We start from the raw sequence: 19,270 nt of genomic DNA, 5'->3' as shown, positions 1-19,270 counted from the left end.
ACACGACAGCTCACGGCAACGCCGGATCCCAAACCCACTGGGCAAGGCCAGGGACCGAACCTTCAACCTCATGGTTCCTAGTCGGATTCGTTCACCACTGCGCCACCACTGGAACTCCGGTATCGTTTCTTAAGAGATGGTGAGTAAGCTAAGGGACGTGAGTCTTATTGGAGGTCTTCGTTCTGGCTGCGGGCACAGGGGCCGGGTCTCTAGGATCTCAGGAGGAAAGGGCAGCAAACAGCCCAGTGTGGCAACAAGGGAATTTCAACAAGCTCCGCTTGGGGAAGGAAGGGTTTGAGGAAGCGGATCCCCGATTGGGATGGGGCAGGGGGTGGGGAGCAAGGCCCGGGTCGGCAGTCCTTGGTACTCCTAGGCTCGCAAGGAGCAGTTCCGGGCCGGTGGCTCAGACTCTAAGATGGGCATCGCCTCTTTGGGAGATTCCAATTCAGGAAGTCGCGGATTGATGATATCCTGAATTTTTTGATGGCGGTCATCCACCCACTTCTCTACTAATTTCAGAGCTTTTTGTCTGTGAAGCTATTTGTATAAAGAGCTGCAGAATTTGAATCTTCATGGTCTGTACGTATCCCTTTGAGAATTTGAAATCACAGCACAAGTTGTAAGCGATTGTTTTGCTGGTGTATTGTTGCCGGCTGTATTTTGGTAGCATCTGAGGCACACACTGGTGGAATTCCACTCTAAATATCACTTGGCATTTGAGAGTCATAGCCCAGCTCAGAATTCAATTCTTGAGACTGTATCCTGATTCTCATTGTCTCGCGGGAGCTACAGGGAGTGCAGGCTTGTAGACAGGGCCCAAAGCAGGACTAGCTTGGGCCCTGCTCTCTGAGTCCCTTAGGAGAAGTCCCCTTCCAGGACTCCTGAAGGAAGTAATAGGAGTAGGTTGCAGGAAAGGTCAATTAAAGGAAGTAGATTACATCCAACTGGTGCTCAGAGATTTTTCTCCCTGTGGTGTTTTGGGAGTTACAATAAAATCTTGTTACCTACCTTCTGGCTCATTTTTCTTTCACAGCCTTGCTTTCCTGGGAGTGTTCTTTGCCAGAGAGAATTACAAAGAAGAGGAAAGACTAAACCCTGGCCTCTTGTCATTAGAGCCCCAGGTGAGTAGAATTTTGGCCTCTTGTTACTTGTAGCTGTATGCATTAATTAAGTGGTCATTATATGACAATTATTACGTTGAAGGCTTTCACTGCTGTATCTCTAGTGCCCGGAACAGTGTCTGGCATATAGTAGCCTGGCAATAAATATTTGAATGAGTACATATATGTAATTTGCTCAGCAACTTCCTTAGTTAGATAATATTCATCCCATGTTACAGAAAGAATACTGAGGCTTAGAAAGGTTAAGAACCTTAATAAGTGTCACTTGGCTGGGAGATGTTATCACCAGAAGTCAGGGCCTTTGCCCTTGCACTTCCCTCTGTACGCGCATCCCAGATCTTTACAAAACTGACTTATTTTCACACATGTCAGAAACCCGATGACCTGATTTAATGTTGCCCCGCCCACACCTGCCACTGATTTTTCTCTACATTCTGATTTGGTAAGCAGGAATCTGTCATGTGTATTTTCTGCATGAACCTTTGTAATCAAAGAGCACCTTAATTGCTTGGAGAACAGACTTGTGGTTGCCAAGGAGAAGGGGGAAGGAGCGGGATAGACTGGGAGTCTGGGCTTAGTAGAGGCAAACTATTGCATCTGGAGTGGATAAGCAATGAGAGCCTGCTGTAGAGCACGGGGAACTATATCCAATCACTTGTGATGGAACATGATGGAGGATAATGTGAGAAAAAGAAGGTATATGTATATATGTATGACTGGGTCACTTTGCTTTACAACAGCAATTGACAGAACATTGTAAATCAACTATAATGGAAAAAATAAGTCTTTAAAAAAGAGCATCTTAACTGTAGATTTGTTTACCCACCAGAAGGCAGCATCGTAAGAACAAGTACCTTGCCCGTCTAATTTACTGCTGCATCTCAGTGTCTGTTATAGTGTCCAAGATGTAGTTAGATACTGGATATATGTTTGTTCAATGAACGGATGCCTGGAGTTCCTGTCGTGGCTTAGCGGAAATGCATCTGACTAGCATCCATGAGGATGCAGGTTTGATCCCTGGATTTGCTCAGTGGGTTGAGGATCCGGCATTGCCATGAGCTGTGGTGAAGGTTGTAGACACAGCTCAGACCCCTTATGGCTATGGCTCTGGTGTAGGCTGGCAGCTGCAGCTCCGATTCGACCCCTAGCCTGGGAACTTCCATGTGCCGTGAGTGTGGTCCTAAAAAGACATAAATAAATAACAAATAGCTCAATGATCTAATGTATAGTTAGCCAAAATAAAATCATCCTGTGTTTTACCTTATGCATTTAAAACATTTTTTGAGCAAGAGCCCATAAATACCACCCAACTGCCAAAGGAGGTCATGGAGGAGTTCCCGTTGTGGCTCAGTGGTTAATGAATCCAACTAGGAACCATGAGGTTTCGGGTTCAATCCCTGCCCTTGCTCAGTAGGTTAAGGATCTGGTGTTGCCGTGAGCTGTGGGGTAGGTCGCAGACACGGCTCAGATCTGGCGTTGCTGTGGCTCTGCCGTAGGCTGGCGGCTACAGCTCCACTTTGACCCCTGGCCTGGGAACCTCCATATGCCGTGGGAGCAGCCCTAGAAAAGGCAAAAAGACAAAAACAAAACAAAACAAAAAAAACAAAGGCGGTCATGGAATAGAAGAAAGTACCAACTCTCATTTAGAAGACGTTTGCTCACCCAAAGTCTGATTTTCAGAATCCTTGAGGACAAGGGTGTGGGCTTGTTTTTTAATTTTTATTTTTGCAACCCCCACAGTATTGCAGTCATGAAGCTTTTACACTCTAGCTTTTCCTTCACAGGGCATAGGTCCCGTAGGTTTGTGGGATCTGCACCCTTCAGTAGGGCCCTGTGTCTTACTGCTGGACTTCTGCCCCTGGGCTCTCCTTGCAGATGCTTTTCTCTGACTGTCGTTAGCCCTCTGTGACATTCTTGGCCCACTGGTCCATGAACCTCCCAGAGCAGGGACTTTCATACAAACCACTCAGTACATGTCCTCTGTGTGAATGGTATGCATTCACAGAGGATATGAACTTTGGGACCTAGAACAAAGAACTCAGATAAGGTCAAGTTCCCTCTTGAGCCCACAGGTCCCTGGAACATGGCAACCCACCGGACTCTAGAGAGTGAAGGTGGAGGCAGGTCCTGGGGACCCCGGGTATCTGCTGGAAGCACCTGGTCAGAGCGTGGACAGTCTCAGGCAGTCCCAGTCTCGGGCAGTCTTTCGGAAGATCAGAGAATAAATAAATTTGCTTCAGCTCTGAAAACCTAGGAGGGGACACCATGGAGACGTTGACCTTGAGGCATGAGGAACAAGGTGAGAGTTAACGAAGGGCGAACCTACACTGGGTGCAGAGAGAAGGAGAGGCAGGTGGATGAGGAGTTGCATCTGGTGAAGAGAAAGCCGTGTGTAAAGAGGCAGACATCCCTGGGGTCCAGGGCGCTGTCAGAGAGCCTAGGCAAGCCCCAGCCTCCTCAAGGCTTCTCTCTCTTCTTGCAGGTCGGCCTTCTCAAGCCTCAGCCCTTCCCAGGATGGGGAAGACAAGACCAAGTTTCAGGTGGGTGGAGTTTTTCTCCAGAAATAACAGCTTAAGACATCAGAGAGTCAACGTACCTCCCTCCCTTGGAAAAAGAAAAAAAATTGATTGGGCAAGCTCCTCACATAACTCTGTGCATTTATCTCCCAGTAGCGACGAGAGAGGTCGGATGATCCTGTCTGAGAGATGAAGAAATGCATGTAAATCCTAGGTTTGAACCCAGGTCAGTAGGAACCTGTCGTTTGCCTTTTTGCTCTGCATGCAATAGTTTCAAGGAACTGAGCCCATATAATGTAGAGAGGTGACTCTCCAGATAATGAAGGCTTCTTCTCTGCCGAGGTTTTTCTCCTCCATGGCGTATTTCTCCCTCTTCATTTCCGGATGTTGTATTCTCCATGTAACACACTTTACCAAAACCTACACCTTGAACAAAGTCAAAGGTTAGAGTATTGGGTGAAAGAACACAGGGGTTGGGGAGTTCCCACTGTGGCACAATGGGTTAAGAATCCAACTGCAGCACCTTGGGTCGCTCTGGAGGTGCAGGTTTGATCCCCGGGCTGGTGCAGTGGGTTAAAGCCTCTGTTGTCGCCGCAGCTGTGGCTCAGATTCAATCCCTGGCCCAGGAACTTCCATATGCCGTGGGTGCAGCCATAAAAACAACTAAAAACAGGTTGGGAATAAAGACAAAGCATTCGTGTTCAAGAAGAGAGAAAAGAGGAGAAACAAATGACCAATCATCCTATGAAAAGATGATCAACGTGGAGGAATCAAAGTGATGCAGGTTGAAACAAGATACGATTCTTTTTCTATGGAGATGACCTGAAATTTGAAAGATCCGTGGTCCCTGTTAGCTGACATATAGGGAAACAGGTATATCCACACAATTGCAGGGGCATTTCAGCCTTTCTAAAAGTTCTGCACTCCTCCGCTCCAGTATTTCCCACTTCAAGTTTATTCTGCGTCAGAGCAAGTGGTCAAGGAATGATCATTGCAGCATTGTTCATTATAGCAAAAAAAGAAAAAGAAAAATGGTGGTGGAATGGACTGCATGTCCATCCATGGGCTTGGCGATGGGTTGATGGATTATTGTTTCATCCATCCTTTTGATCCTCTTCTGCTTGTCAAGTGAGATTCAGTGGGTAAAAATATTAGGACATGGAAATAGGCACTCTCTTTCTCTCTGTGTATAAACACGTGTATCTTGTAACTTAAAATTTATTTATTTTATTTACTTTTGTCTCTTTAGGGCCACACCTGCGGCATAGGGAGGTTCCCAGGCTAGGGGGCGAATCAGAGCTGTAGCCACTGACCTATGCCACAGCCACAGCAACCCAGGATCCAAGCCATGTCTGCCACCTCCACCACAGCTCACAGCAACGCCAGATCCTTAACCCAGGGATCGAACCTGTGTCCTCATGGAAGCTAGTCAGATTCATTTCTACTGAGCCACGACAGGAACTCCTAAAATTCTTCTTTAAATTGGGGAGGAAACGTCAAAGCAGTTGCAGAATTTTAATTACTTTTTTGTTACAGTTTTATTATAGTTCATAAAGGCTTCTTTAAAGAAAAAGGATTATAGGAAAAAATTTGAAAGTTTGAATAATTTGCTTTAATGTTAAGTATTATTGATGAACTCCCTGTAATGAGAACTGAAGAAATTAGCACTTTTTTTACTTCCGACCATCTCCTATATATTATTATCATTTTTCCCTTCTGATCTGTCACCATCGAGTCCCACCATTGGGTTGTCTCAGTTCTCTGTAGATGTCTTGCTCACCACCTCTTGTCCTTTTACCATGGTTTCTTTTTCTTTTTCTTTCTTTTTTTTTTTTTTTTGGCTGTTCCCATGGCATACAAAGTTCCTGGACCAAGGATTGAACCTCGCCACAGCCGGAACCTGAGCCATAGCGGTGACAACAATGGATCCTTAACTCACTGAGCCACCAGGGAACTCCTGCCATGGTTTTTTCATGTGTGACTTTATTTTGATTTAAAATCTTTGCTTGGCTTAATTTCACCCACAGTTTGTTTTTTGTCCTTTTTTTTTTTAATTGTAGTTGACAATGTTCTGTCAATTTCTGCTATATACCTAAGTGACCCAGTTTTACACACACACACACACACACACACACACACATTCTTTTTCTCATAATATCTTCTGTCGTGTTCCATCACAAGTGACCGGATATAGTTTCCTGTGCTGTACAGCAGGACTTCATTGCCCATCCATTCTAAATGTGATAGGTTGCATCTCCTAACCCCGAACTTCCAGTCCATCCCGCTCCCTCCCCCTGCCTCTTGGCAACCATCGTCTGTTCTCTGTGTCCGTGAGTTTGTTTCTCTTCTGTGGATAGGTTCGTTTGTGCCATATTTTAGATTCCAAATACAAGTGATATCATATGGCATTTTTCTTTCTTCACTTTCTTCATATGGTATTTGTCTTTCATTTGTATCTGACTTACTTCACTTAGTATGAGAATCTCTAGTTCCATCCATGTGGCTGCAGATGGCATTATTTTGTTCTTTTTAATGGCTGAGTAGTATTCCATTGTGTATATGTACCACATCTTATGAATCCATTCATCTGTTGATGGACATTTAGGTTGTTTGCATGTCTTGGGTATTATGAATAGTGCTGCAATGAACATAGGGGTGCATGTATCTTTTTGAATGACAGTTTTGTCTGTATATATGCCCGGGGTGGGATTGCTGGATCGATCATAGGGGTAATTCTATTTTTTCTTTCCAAAGTACCTCCATACTTTTTTCCATAGTGGTTGTACATATTGTTTGTCTTTTCCAAAGAAGACTTGTGGATGCCATTTCCTCTGAGCTTGTCTTCCCTATCCAAAACTTAGTCCAAAAGGTATCTAAGTGGTTTTTTAATATTCATATTAAAATTTTTAAAATCTCTAACATGACTATAATTTACTTTTGTAAATGGCATGAGGTTGCTATTTAACTTTATTTTCTTCAAGATGGATAGCTAATTATGACAATGCCATTTATTAAATTATTCATTTGCACATCAGCTGATAATAGCATCCTTATGTATGTATTCACTTATACATTTGAGTGTGTGTGTATAATATGTATATACTTATATATATGAAGAGAGAACTGTCAGTTTACTCACTTTGTGTGATCTGTGACTTGTCCCGCATTCTGTACCCTGGTCCACTGAGCTACTTGTGCATCTCTGTGTTGTTTCATTATATATGCTGAACACATACTTTTGAAATTCAAAATTATTAAGAAAAAAACAAACAATGTTAAAAAATTAAAGTTTGGCTGAAACTTAATTGTAATGTTCTCCAAACTAAGTGCCCCTTTTCACGGTGGCTCTTGAATGGCTTTTCAGTCATTCGTGTGGTCTTTGGTCCATTGACATTTCCCTTCATGTAGTCATTCAGCAAACATTTGTTGGACACCTACTATGAGCCAAGCATTATTCTAAGCACTGGTGGTATATCAGAGACAACATCCCTGCCTCATGGGGTTGACATTCTAGAAGAGGGAGGCAGGTAGTAAGTTAAAACAAGATAGTTGCTCTCAAGTGCTTTAGGAGACATGGGCAGGGTTAGCTGGAAAGAAGTACCCACATCATCCAAGCAAAAAATCATGATGAGTGGGACCACAGAAATGGAAGCAGAGATGGGGAGAAGTGGGTAGATTTTAAGGATATTTTGGAATAATGATTAGCAAACTTTTTAAATGATTTAGATATGAGAAATGAGGAACAGGGAAGAATCCAGGATAACTTTAAGGTAGATGATAGTTTACTCCCATGGGGTAGGAGAGAACAATTTGGGAGGAAAGACTCAACTCTAAATGGGATTTTTCTTGGGGGGGGTGCTTCAAGATGCCCTTTAGACACCCAAGTGATAGTTGGCTATGGCAGGACTCAGTGTAGAAGGCAGGGCCAGCTGCTCGATGTAAGATTTGGAAGGTAGGGGCGGGTCTATTTAATTGCTGAACTGACCACCTCTGGCCTTCACTTTCTCCCACCTCTCGTCTTTTTGGTTTTTAATACACTTTAAAAAAATTCTTTAGGAGTTCCCTGATGGCTCAGCAGGTTAAGGATCCAGCATTGTCACTGCTATGGAGCACATTGGATCCCTGGCCTAGGAACTTTTTTATGTCACAGGTGCAGCCAAAAAAAAAAAAAAAAAAAAAAATTCTTCTTCTTCTCTATGGTTTATCACAGAGCACTGAATATAGTTCCCTGTGCTCTGCAGTAGGCCCTTGTTTATCATCTCCATGTATCACAGCTCACATCTGCTGGCCCCAGCGTCCCACGCCATCCCTCCCCCAACCCCCTCCTCCTAGGCAAGCACCAGTTCTCTATGGCTGTCCCACCTCTAGTCTCGAGGTTGATCTAGGATCCTGCTGGGAAGCCTGCTCTGCTGGTGACACTCCTTCTCCACACGGGGAACATGGGCTCCTCTGATCTCACTGGGATGGCAGGAGAGCAGGGTGGTTAGGGAAGGGTTAGGCGGCCCAGGCTCAGTCCTGACTCTGCACTTCCTAGGTATACATTCTTGGCTAAAGAATATTCAACTCTCTGAGGCCACGTTTTTCTCATCTGTGAAAGGGGAGAGCTATGGTAACTACCTTGTGAGAAATTGCTGACCTAATCAAGATAATAGAGTCTTTCCAACATTCCAGAAAGTTCCTACTTAGGGTGAGTTCTGTGAGGGTGATGCGATAAAGCAGGGAGTTCCTTGGAGCATCTGGCTAAGGATCCAGCATGGTCTCTGCTGTGACTCTGGTTACTGCTATGGCATGGGCTTGATCCCTGGCCTGGGAAAGCCACCAGCATGGCCAAATAAAGTAAAATAAAAATCATAGTGGGGATTTCCCGTCGTGGCGCAGTGGTTAACGAATTCGACTAGGAACCATGAGGTTGCAGGTTTGATCCCTGCCCTTGCTCAGTGGGTTAACGATGCAGCGTTGCTGTGAGCTGTGGTGTAGGTTGCAGATGTGGCTCAGATCCCGCTTTGCTGTGGCTCTGGCATAGGCTGGCGGCTACAGCTCCGATTCAACCCCTAGCCTGGGAATCTCCATATGCCGCGGGAGCAGCCCAAGAAATGGCAAAGAGACAAAAAAAAAAAAAAAAAAAAAAAAGACAGTGGTTGTTTCTGAGTGGTGGAATTAAGATTTAAAAACAAAATGAGATAAAGCATATAAAAATGCTTTGTCTAGTGCCCACCTTACAGTAGGAGAGCTATAAATATAAGGTATGGATATTATCTGCTTTATATCTTCTCTTTTTTCAGTTCTTTAGAAAATTGAGTTATAATTAACATACAGTGTTATATTAGATTCCGGCACACAGCTTAGTGACTCGGTATCTTTCTGTGGACTGGTCCCAGTGTGGCCGGATACCGCCCATCACCATACAGAGCTGTTAAAATGTTACTGACCCTGTTCCCTATATATATATCACATCCTCTCGACTTAGTTCACAGCTGGAAGTTTCTTTCCATTTCCTTGTTCCCTGGCAGTACACATTTTGATATCTGTAGGAAAGTCGTCAAAGTATAGTGGCTCTGGAACGAGGCTCCCTGTGTTCAGGTTCTAGCTCTGTGTCTTTCTAGCTCTGACCTTGGCCAAGTCACTTCACCTCCTGGACCGAAGTCCCCAAGACTACGCCCTGTTCAGAGATCTTCCAGGACTCAAGGGGCTCAGAGTATAGTCTTATTCATGGCTAAGAGTTACTATAGCAACACGCCCGGTTATGCAGGGCTTCGTCCAGACTTCACCCCATGTGCCTGAGTTTCCCTTTGCTAGTTTTAATTTTTGTTTAAGTCTTCACTATGTGTGTGTGAGTCTTTCTGGTGAATCACAGAGCTTGGAGGTGGTCTTAGGATCTGCCAACACAAGCCCAGAAAGACAGGGCTGTGTCTTTCTTGCTTATCTCTAATTCCTGGGGCCTGTTTTATAGGAACTGAATAATTCTGGAAAGACCGTATGCTGGCCACATGCACTAAAGCTTCCTACAGCTTCTCTTGCCTGTCTTCTTCTTAAAAGTGAAATATCTGTGGAATCACAACTCACTCTTGTGATACTTTGTCACAGGTATTGCAGGGACAGCCTGAAGGGAAGGTGTCCTTCGGAAAGCCCTCCTGTACCGGTGTCTCCCTCTCAGGAAAGTGCATCACAGTCTAAAAGTGATGATAACGTGGTTGGTCACTGCACTTCAAAATCAATAACTGCCTTTCTCTTTTTCCTCACTGGACCGAAGCAATTCACTTAAGCAGCCTGGGCCACAGTTCATGACTAAGGATGACACAGTTATCTAAATGCCGCAGTTTGACCTGCTGCTTTAGCGGTCTCATCTGGGCGGGGAGATGGTTGCTTGGACACATGTTGGTTGCTTCTGTCCAGGGCTGACAAGAAAGCCCTAAAAGGTGTAGATGGGGAGGGGGTTGGGGGCTATGACAGCAAAGAGCAGGAGTTCCCAGCTGTTGATGGAGCGGGGAAGGGCTGGTGGGCAAAAAACAATCCCTCTGGCAGAGAAGGTGAGTTCGGGGTGTGTGTAGACGGCGGCCACTCAAACTAGGCGCTGGTGGAGCTCTAAGTTGTCATGGTGTTTTTGGAGGACACGTTGGTCATCTACAAGTTAGAGTCAGACTGGAACACGTGCAGACCCTGTGATTCAGCCGTTCAAGGTCGCGGAAATGGCCCTTGGAAGTGCTCACACCAAGCGAAGGATGCTCTTTGCTTTACTCTCTGGATGACCATGAAGAGATCTGCTGGGTGCAATGAGAAGTACTGGCACCAAACAGTAATGTAACTGCATTGGTTTCGCTGCCGTCCACCGCTTCCTGCCGTCCCGTCTGCTTGTCTTCGTAATGCCAAGTCTACCTTCCATCAAGTGGGTGTTGGTATCAATGGTGCTTCGCATTTTAGGAGCCGTCCATCTTTGAGGATGCGGCCGTGGCCTCGCCGAGGAGGAGCTGGGGCTGCTGGGCCCCGCCCGGAGGAGACTGTACCCGGAAGTGATGCTGGAGACCTTCTGGAACGTGGTCTCTGTGGGCGAGGGGGACCTCTAGGTAATTGGAGCTTAGCTTATTGGAGTCTTGCCCCCTGAAGAGAGGCTGGTTTTGGTCTTTGTGTGCCGGTTAAATCCTTTTTATGTAGAGCTGTTCTAACATACTTTTGTTTAGCCCGGCCTGCATCCTTTCCAGGTCTGTCCTTCAAAGGCCTGAAAGTCTTGGGGTTAGGGCTGCATTTTTCAGATTTTTTTTTTTTTTAAATAATGAGCCTTACTTAGTCTTGAGTTTTCTTGCGATTTCAGGGCAACCACCTCTCAAGCCTGGTAACATAGCCCGTTTGGGACAAGACACAGAAACTCCAAGACAGGCACATCCAGGTGAGAACCACGGAGCCTGGAGTCCTGGCCAGGCAGCCAGGGGTGAGCTTGCCACGCACAGGCCGATCCCCACCCTGACCTTGACTGTGGATACGGCAGGTACCACAGTAGGTGACTGTTGTGCGGCCTCATTTCTCTGACTCAGTCCTGACCTTCTCGTCGTTCCGTCACGCTTTCCAGAGAGTGACAGACCCAGAGCGGGAGAGGGGGTCTCTGGACTTTCTCCCGTTGATAGTAAGAGACAGGCAGTGGAAGACAAGCAAGCCTGGGGCAGAGAGACTCTTCCAGAAGGTTGAGAGGTCACGGATTTCTCACTTAACTTGGGTCCTGCAAGTTCGTGTCTAGAAACGGGTTCCTGTTACCTCAGCCTTAAAAGATAAAAATAGCCGAAAAGAATATCGGAGAGCAGGGACACATTTTTAAAACCATGTGGAGGGAGCTCTGAGGTAAATATGACAATGTACTGACTCAGCATCAGTGACAGGGATGCACTGAGATTTTTACGTCTCCAGACCTCATCCCTGTCACCTGGATTCCTGTGGCATATGCTCGCAGGAGCCACAGACGGAGCATTTTGCAGGATTTGGTGCTTTGCTCCCATCCCAGGTTCAGATCATACGTACTCAGAATCAGCGTAACCCTGGGGGGCAGTGTGGTGAGAGTGCCCACCAGGTGTGGGCTCTAAAACCAGACCAGTGTGCTGGGATCCCGGCACCCCGCTTCCTCACTGCTCCATGGAGCAGCGTAACTAGGCCACATACCGTCTCTGTGCCCAGGTTTCCCCCTCTGTAACATGAGGGTTATAATGAATCCCACCTCCACGGTATTCGGAGGGTGAAATAAGTTCATGTATGTACCTCTGCGGCACCTGGGAAGTATTATAATAGTGTCATATCATCATCATCGACATCAGCATTATTAAGTAAAGAAGTAAATTTTTAGGTGTAAAATACTGTTAAGAATTTTTCTTTTTTTCTGGGCAGTTCTATGATGACACATAGTCTGCTACTAATAGGATCCTATTAACATTTAGCCTCAAAGCTTATTAGCAGGAGCCTCTTCCTGGGAGTTCCCTTCGTGGCTCAGCAGTTAATGAACCCAACGAGGATCCATGAGGATGCGGGTTCGATCCCTGGCCTCACTCTCTGGGTTAAGGATCTGGCATTGCTGTGAGATGTGGTGTAGGCTGGCAGCTGTAGCTCCGATTAGACCCTTAGCCTGGAAACCTCCATATGCCACAGGTACAGCCCTAAAAAGCAAAAAAAAAAAAAAGCCTCTTTTTTTGGGGGGGGGTCTTTTTTTTGTCTTTTTCTAGGGTTGCTCCCGTGGCATATGGAGTTCCCAGGCTAGGGGTCTAATCAGAGCTGTAGCCACTGGCCTACACCACAGCCACAGCAATGCCAGATCCTCAACCCACTGAGCGAGGCCAGGGATTGAACCTGTGTCCTCATGGATACTAGTCAGATTCATTTCTGCTGAGTCATGAGGGGAACTCCCCCAGAGTTCAAAACTTTTAAATCTTTAAGGTGCTCTGTGTCCGTGCAGACATTTAAATGGTGTATGTAGGACTTCCTTGGTGAGACTCTTCATTCGTTGATGTACATAAAAAGAGAAGGAAGTGTTCTGGGTGCTGTGCATGTGCGAAAACGTTACTGGAGCGCAGTCTTCGGACCTAAGAAATCTCGTTCAGCAGAGAAACCATAATGTGTAGTGAGAGAGTTTACTGCACACTTTAAATGCAATTTTTAAAATGGTATCCTACAGAAAGTCGTACTAAATTAGGTAGAACTAACATTTACTGAAGTGAGTAACCACTTAATAGAAGGCTAGTGATCATTGTCTAAAGCAGACACCACTGTTTTTAGCAGGCTTGTTTAATAGTAGGTTTTCAGGAGTTCCCATCATGGCGCAGTGGTTAACGAATCCGACTAGGAACCATGAGGTAGCGGGTTCAATCCCTGGCCTCGCAAAGGATCTGGCGTTGCCATGAGCTGTGGTGTGGGTCGCAGCCGTGGCTCGATCCCTCGTTGCTGTGGCTCTGGCGTAGGCCAGTGACTGCAGCTCCAATTGGACCCCTAGCCTGGGAACCTCCATATGCCTCAGGAGCAGCTCAAGAAAAGGCAAAAAGACGCCCCCCCCCAAAAAAAAGGGTTTTTAGAATGTGCTCATTTTGTCAAGTTCCTACCAAAATTGTGATGCAGTTTGGGATTATTGTTGGATTTACAATATATTTATTCACCTTTAATAATATCTTTTTTGTGTCTTATTTACATAGGCTTCTTCATTTGGATTATGTTTTAGTTTTTCTTACATGACATTTTCATACTAGTTACAGCTTGTATATGAAACAACCATTCAAATACAAATAAAACCATCCCTGAATGTTACTTTCTTACTGATCCAGGTGGACAATAGTGAAAGATTAATGAAACTCAGTGTCAATAAAGGAGTAGAAAAAAGTGAACATCCTTAATGGGGGGAAAAAACAGGTGTAACATTTCTGGGGAGGATTTTGTGTATATGTATCAAAGTGTATAATGAGCCTTCTCTTTGAACACTAATCCTACTGCCCAGAAATTATCTCTTAAGACGTAATTACACAGGTGGGAAAAGATGGTTTCCGAAGGGACCATCTTCCAAGGGAGTGACGGAGGAGAGGATGGGCTGTAAATGGCGCGGAAAGAATTGGAGCCAACTTCTCAGCTGCAGGCTGCAGATGACCCAATTTATTAAGTGAAAAGCATCAGCCTTTATACCATTTCACAATCAAGTCCTGTGTAAGATTTGACATTAACCTTTGATTTAAAGCCCTTTCTGTTCCTTCCACCTGAGATTAAAAAAAAAAAAAGGTTAGTTAAAACATGTTCCTCCAGTTTCAGATTTTTCCTCAAGATTACAAACTTAAAGTTTCACACTATTTTTCTTAAAAGGTCAATAACAGTAGCTATTCTATTCTATATAAAGAACAAAGCTTTAATAAGTAATAGACTGTGGTACCAAACATTCTTTAGCTAAAAGCATATGTAGTTAACAGAAACGCATGAGAGCCTTAGGCTCATGACATTCCTGAGGCTGCGGTTTATTTGGCGCCAGCAAGCTAAGCATATAACCTATTGTCCTGACTTACGTAAGCTCCAAACCACCAATTTCAATAGAGAGAAGTATTATACCTGAAAATTGTCAAGTGCCCCCACAAGGGATGATAAAAGTTACAGGTGACACTGTTATTTAATAAAAAAATATATCTGTTGTAAAAAACGGCAATTTGTAGGCCATACAACGCTTTTCCCAGCCCCAGACTTCTCATGTGAAGGGACTGAAATCATAAAAGTTTCCCCTTATACGCTTACAAAATAGGTGCCATAAATTTTTACTCCAAAACAAAGGCTTTTTCCATTACACTGTTTAAGTGACTTCACTCTGTTTTGGTCCAGGTGTTTACGAACCCAGGGCAAATCCCTAGCTATAAGAAAACTGTGAATCAAAGATAGAAAGAGAAGAATAAACACAGAAAAAATAGATTAACATATTTTTTAGAGGGGTGTCATTTTTCTCTTGTAGGAAACCAATGTTTTTCAAGGAATTGCTCTGCAATCCTTCTTCTTTCTTCAGCTTGTCTGTAGCTCTGCTAACCAGACAAGCCTCACGCAGGTGCCGACTGTGGCTTTGTTTTCTTTACTGGAGCAGCCTTATGGCTCCCGACAATTTGCAATAATAAAAATTGTAAACAACCTAAAGATCCACGAATAAGACATTGAGCAAATTATAGTATCCCTAAATAATGGAATAATATACACCATTAAAATGATCTGGACCTATAGTTTTTCATGCATTGTTTGGAGAAAAAAATCAAGTTATAAAAGTTCAAGTATGACGTGTGGCTGGTAGACAAGATTTTTAGAATGCAGAGCAGCCCTGGGAACCATCCTCCTCCACCACTCTACACGTTGCTTTTCAAGGTTATTTCAAGGGCTCTTTGGAGGATTTAATCCAGGGGTGGATATGCCTCACCTAGAATTGCTTTTCCCCCAATTATTTTATCTTCAATTTTCTTGTTAGGCACTCAGCAACTTGTATACAGTGTTTTTGTTTGTTTGTTTGTTTCATAATGGGTTGTCTGTAGAACTCATGGTGGAGAGGGTGGGCTGTTTGGAGAAAGCAAGAAATGGTAGGTAGGTGGTTGTGAGGTTTTGCTTTAGAAAGAGGCTGCCAGAAATGGAGGGCAATGGGCTTGACCTATCACTAGGTGGCGCTATAGTTAGCGCCTTGTGTGGGTAATTACTGCAAATGGACCCCACAGGAGAGCCGGCTCTCTTGTCACTGGATGGACTTCCTTGCATCTCTGTGCTAATTATGCTATGTTTGGGGCCAGTCCTTAGCTTGCTGAACTTTATCCTTTATGCCTGCCTATAACCTAAAGTTTCCTGAAGTACTGACCACTAGCTAGGACTCCAAGAGTGGGTTGCAGTTAAGTTCGGGAGCAATATGTCATTTACCAATTTATTGCCTTTCAGCTACAAATTTCACCCTTCAATACATACTCTGTGATAACAAAAGTAGTTCCTTTGAGCCTTTCTCCTTTGCAGTAAACACAGGGTTAAGCTTTCTCAGTAGAAGGTGTTGGGAGGAAATTGCAGGAGGAGGGGGCTCTCCTGCTGTTTGTAGAAGCTGCATGGTCAGTCACCTAGCCACATGCCCAGGATGCTCAGTCCCTTGGTGATCTCACAGCTCTGGCCCATTGGTCACACTCCCATGGACCTCTGGACATGAACTCGACCCTCCAGGCCTTCTACTCACTCAGGCTTGCCCATTCACATCCATGTACCTAATTGCTGGCTATGGCTCATCTGTTCTGCAAATGATGGGTGCCATTGGCACCTCTCCTCCCTCTGCATGCCCAGGCATCCCACCACCAGTTGCAGCTTGTTTACAAACCACCTACATCCTAGAATACGGATTCCTTTTTGACCAGCAACCAGGAACCTTCTCTGACTCAGGGAGCACAGAAAACTTCTCTGCCGTCAGGTAGGCTGCAGTCATACCTTCCATCAAGTCTGAAGCCCAGCCTTGAGGAGAGGATGCTCCTTCCAACTTTATCCTTCCTTAAATACTCTTCCTCAGCATTAGGAGACCATATAGAGTTTAAATGTATGGTATAGGTTCTCTTTTTGAAGTTTAATAAGTCTCTAGATAGAAGTTTTTTTTTATTATTATTTTTTAATTTATGGCTGCACCCGCCTGGATGAGATGGAATCTGACCCACAGCTTCACCCTACACTACAGCTGCTGCAATGCTGGATCCTTAACCCACTGCTCCGGGCCAGAGGTCGAACGTACACCTCCACTGACCTGAGCTGCTACAGTTGGATTCTTTTTTTTTTTTTTTTCTTTTTTGTTGTTGTTGTTGTTGTTGTTGCTATCTCTTGGGCCACTTCCGCGGCATATGGAGGTTCCCAGGCTAGGGGTCTAATCAGAGCTGTAGCCACTGGCCTACGCCAGGGCCACAGCAACGCGGGATCCGAGCCGCGTCTGCAACCTACACCACAGCTCACGGCAACGCCGGATCGTTAACCCACTGAGCAAGGGCAGGGACCGAACCCGCGACCTCATGGTTCCTAGTCGGATTCGTTAACCACTGCGCCATGACGGGAACTCCCCTACAGTTGGATTCTTAACCCACTATGCCACAACAGAAATTCCTAAACATTTTAAACCGTTTAGTTTATGTCTCCTTATTGAACCCAGACTACTGACTGGGTGACAGCGGTAATAGCTATTTCAGTGGGAGTTTGGGGGTCAAAGAATACAGGGAGTTTCCTGTAATTCAATGGTGTGAGGAAGGAAATACAAGAAATATACCCTTTGACTGTCAGCTTTTGCATGAGAGTTGTAGACATTAAAGAGTTGCAAGAGTGGCCTCAACACCTGCAGGCAAACTGGAAGATGCAATCAGAAACCTGGTGCAGGAGATCCTGGTGACCAAGTATATTACACTGAATGTGGACAGAACTGGTTTAAAGGGGAAAATTCTGGCTGGGTGAGATTATCCACTATCAATAAGATAATATAAATACTGTAAAGGGTAAGTCAGAGGTGAAACTCAGGGTAATCACGGTTTAATATTTACCAGGGAAAGAGCCTTTTGGGGTCCAGGGGGTATTCCAATTTTCCTCAGCCTTCAGTTTTGATGGAAGTGTCACAAAAATATCATGTCTGGCAAGGAGAAACCCTTTCCTATCCCATTTAGCTTATTCATTTACTTATTTATCAGCTTGACTGAGGTATAATTGATATACAAAGACTGCACATAATGTACACAATTTGATGTGTTTGGAGGCACCCATACAACTGTGAACACAGCCATCAAGGTAATAGACACATCTGTCACCTCTAAAATTACTTCCTCTGTCCCTTCGCTTTAAAAAAAGTCAGAGTTCCTGTTGTGGTGCAGTGGAAATGAATCTGACTATTATCCATGAGGATGTGGGTTCAATCCCTGGCCTCACTCAGTGGGTGGGGGATCCAGCATAATCATGAGCTGTGGTGTAGGTTGCAGACGTGGCTCAGATCCTGCGTTGTTGATCTGTGGTGCAGGCCAGCAGCTGTAGCTCTGATTCGCCCCATGGCCTAGGAAATCCATATGCCAGGCAGCCTGGTGGGTGCTGCCCTAAAAAGCAAAAAACAAACAAACAAAAAGGTAAGAATACTTAACACAAGATGTTCATTATTAGCAAATTTTAAAGTGTATAATACAGTCTTCTTGACTTTAGCCACTATACTGTACAGCAGATCTCTAGACTGAATTTACTTGTATAACTGAAACTTTATACCAACTGAATAACTCTCCACCTCTCCCCTTCCCCAGCCCCTGGCAACAACCATTCCATTCTTTTTTTCCAATGAACTTGACTATTTTAGGTACCTCAGGTTAAGTGGAATGATGCAGTATCTGTCCCTCTGTGGCTGGCTTATTTCTTTGAACGTAAAGTCCCCCCCCGCCCCGCGCCAAAAAAAAAAAAAAAAAAAGAATGAAGTTGGAAGCCTACCTTATACTTCTTACAAAAATAAACTCAACATGGATTAAAGATTTAAATATAAGGTCTGAAACCATAAAAATCTTAGAAGAAAACATGGGGGACATGTCTTTACATTGGTCTTGGCAATGATTTCTTGGATATGACACCAAAAGCACAAGCAATAAACATGGGACTACACCAAGCTAAAATATTCTTCATAGCAAAGGAAAGAGTCAACAGAATAAAAAGACAGCCTATGGAATGGGAGAAAATATTTGTAAACCCTATAACTGATAATGGGTTAATATAGAAGATAACGAATTCCTACAATTTGATAGCAAAACCACAAACTGATTTATCAATGGGCAAAGGATAGATATTTCTCCAAAGAAGGTGTACAGATGTCCAACATGTATATGAAAAAACTTTCCAACATCACTAATCATCAGTGAAATGCAAATAAGTATCACAATGAGATATTACCTCACACCAGTTAGGAGGGATATTATCAGAAAAACAAAAGTTAGCAAGTATTGGCAAGGATGTCAAGAAACTGGAACTCTTCTATAGTGTTGGTGGGAAAGTAAAGTGAAAACCCCTATAGAAAACAATATATATGGACCTCGAAGGTATTATGCTAAGTAAAATAAATTGGAAAGGAGTTCCCATCGTGGCGCAGTGGTTAACGAATCCGACTAGGAACCATGAGGTCGAGGGTTCGGTCCCTGGCCTTGCTCACTGGGTTAACGATCCGACGTTGCCGTGAGCTGTGGTGTAGGTTGCAGACGCGGCTCGGATCCCGTGTTGCTGTGGCTCTGGCATAGGCCGGTGGCTACAGCTCCGATTGGACCCCTAGCCTGGGAATCTCCATATGCCGAGGGAGCGGCCCAAGACCAAGAAATAGCAAAAAGACCAAAAAATAATAATAATAATAATAAAATAAATTGGACAAAGATAGACAAATACTGTATCACCACACTTATATTTGGAATTATATTTTAAAAACCAAACTCACAGAGACAGAAAACAGATTAATTTCAATTGTTTCCAAAGGCAGGTGGAGCGTGGGAAAAATCTTTTTTGTCTGAAAAATTTTTGCTTCTATCTTACCCTGTTTTAATATATGTGAAACTTCAAGACTGAAATTACCAAATATTCTTTTTCCTTTTACAAAGATAGAATCTATTATATAGTGAATCATGTGATGTGACTTGTGATAATGGTTTCCTTGTTTTA

General features: G+C 44.2%; 1 long non-coding RNA gene across 2 annotated transcripts; it reads left to right on the top strand.

Moving 5' to 3' along the window:
* On the top strand, window positions 1–12,142 carry LOC106507603. Of its 2 annotated transcripts, XR_002344684.1 has the most exons (6): window positions 1–139; window positions 1,034–1,121; window positions 3,604–3,661; window positions 3,791–3,863; window positions 9,722–10,698; window positions 10,944–12,142. It is a non-coding gene; the product is annotated as an uncharacterized LOC106507603 (long non-coding RNA). The 2 variants fall into 2 exon arrangements; XR_001303697.2 differs by having other exon boundaries at window positions 9,722–12,142.

The sequence above is a fragment of the Sus scrofa genome, chromosome 6, assembly GCF_000003025.6.
Source record: "Sus scrofa isolate TJ Tabasco breed Duroc chromosome 6, Sscrofa11.1, whole genome shotgun sequence".
Lineage (NCBI taxonomy): Eukaryota > Metazoa > Chordata > Mammalia > Artiodactyla > Suidae > Sus > Sus scrofa.
The sequence above is the reverse complement of the archived record's forward strand: the minus strand, read 5'-3'. Positions and strand labels throughout refer to the sequence as shown.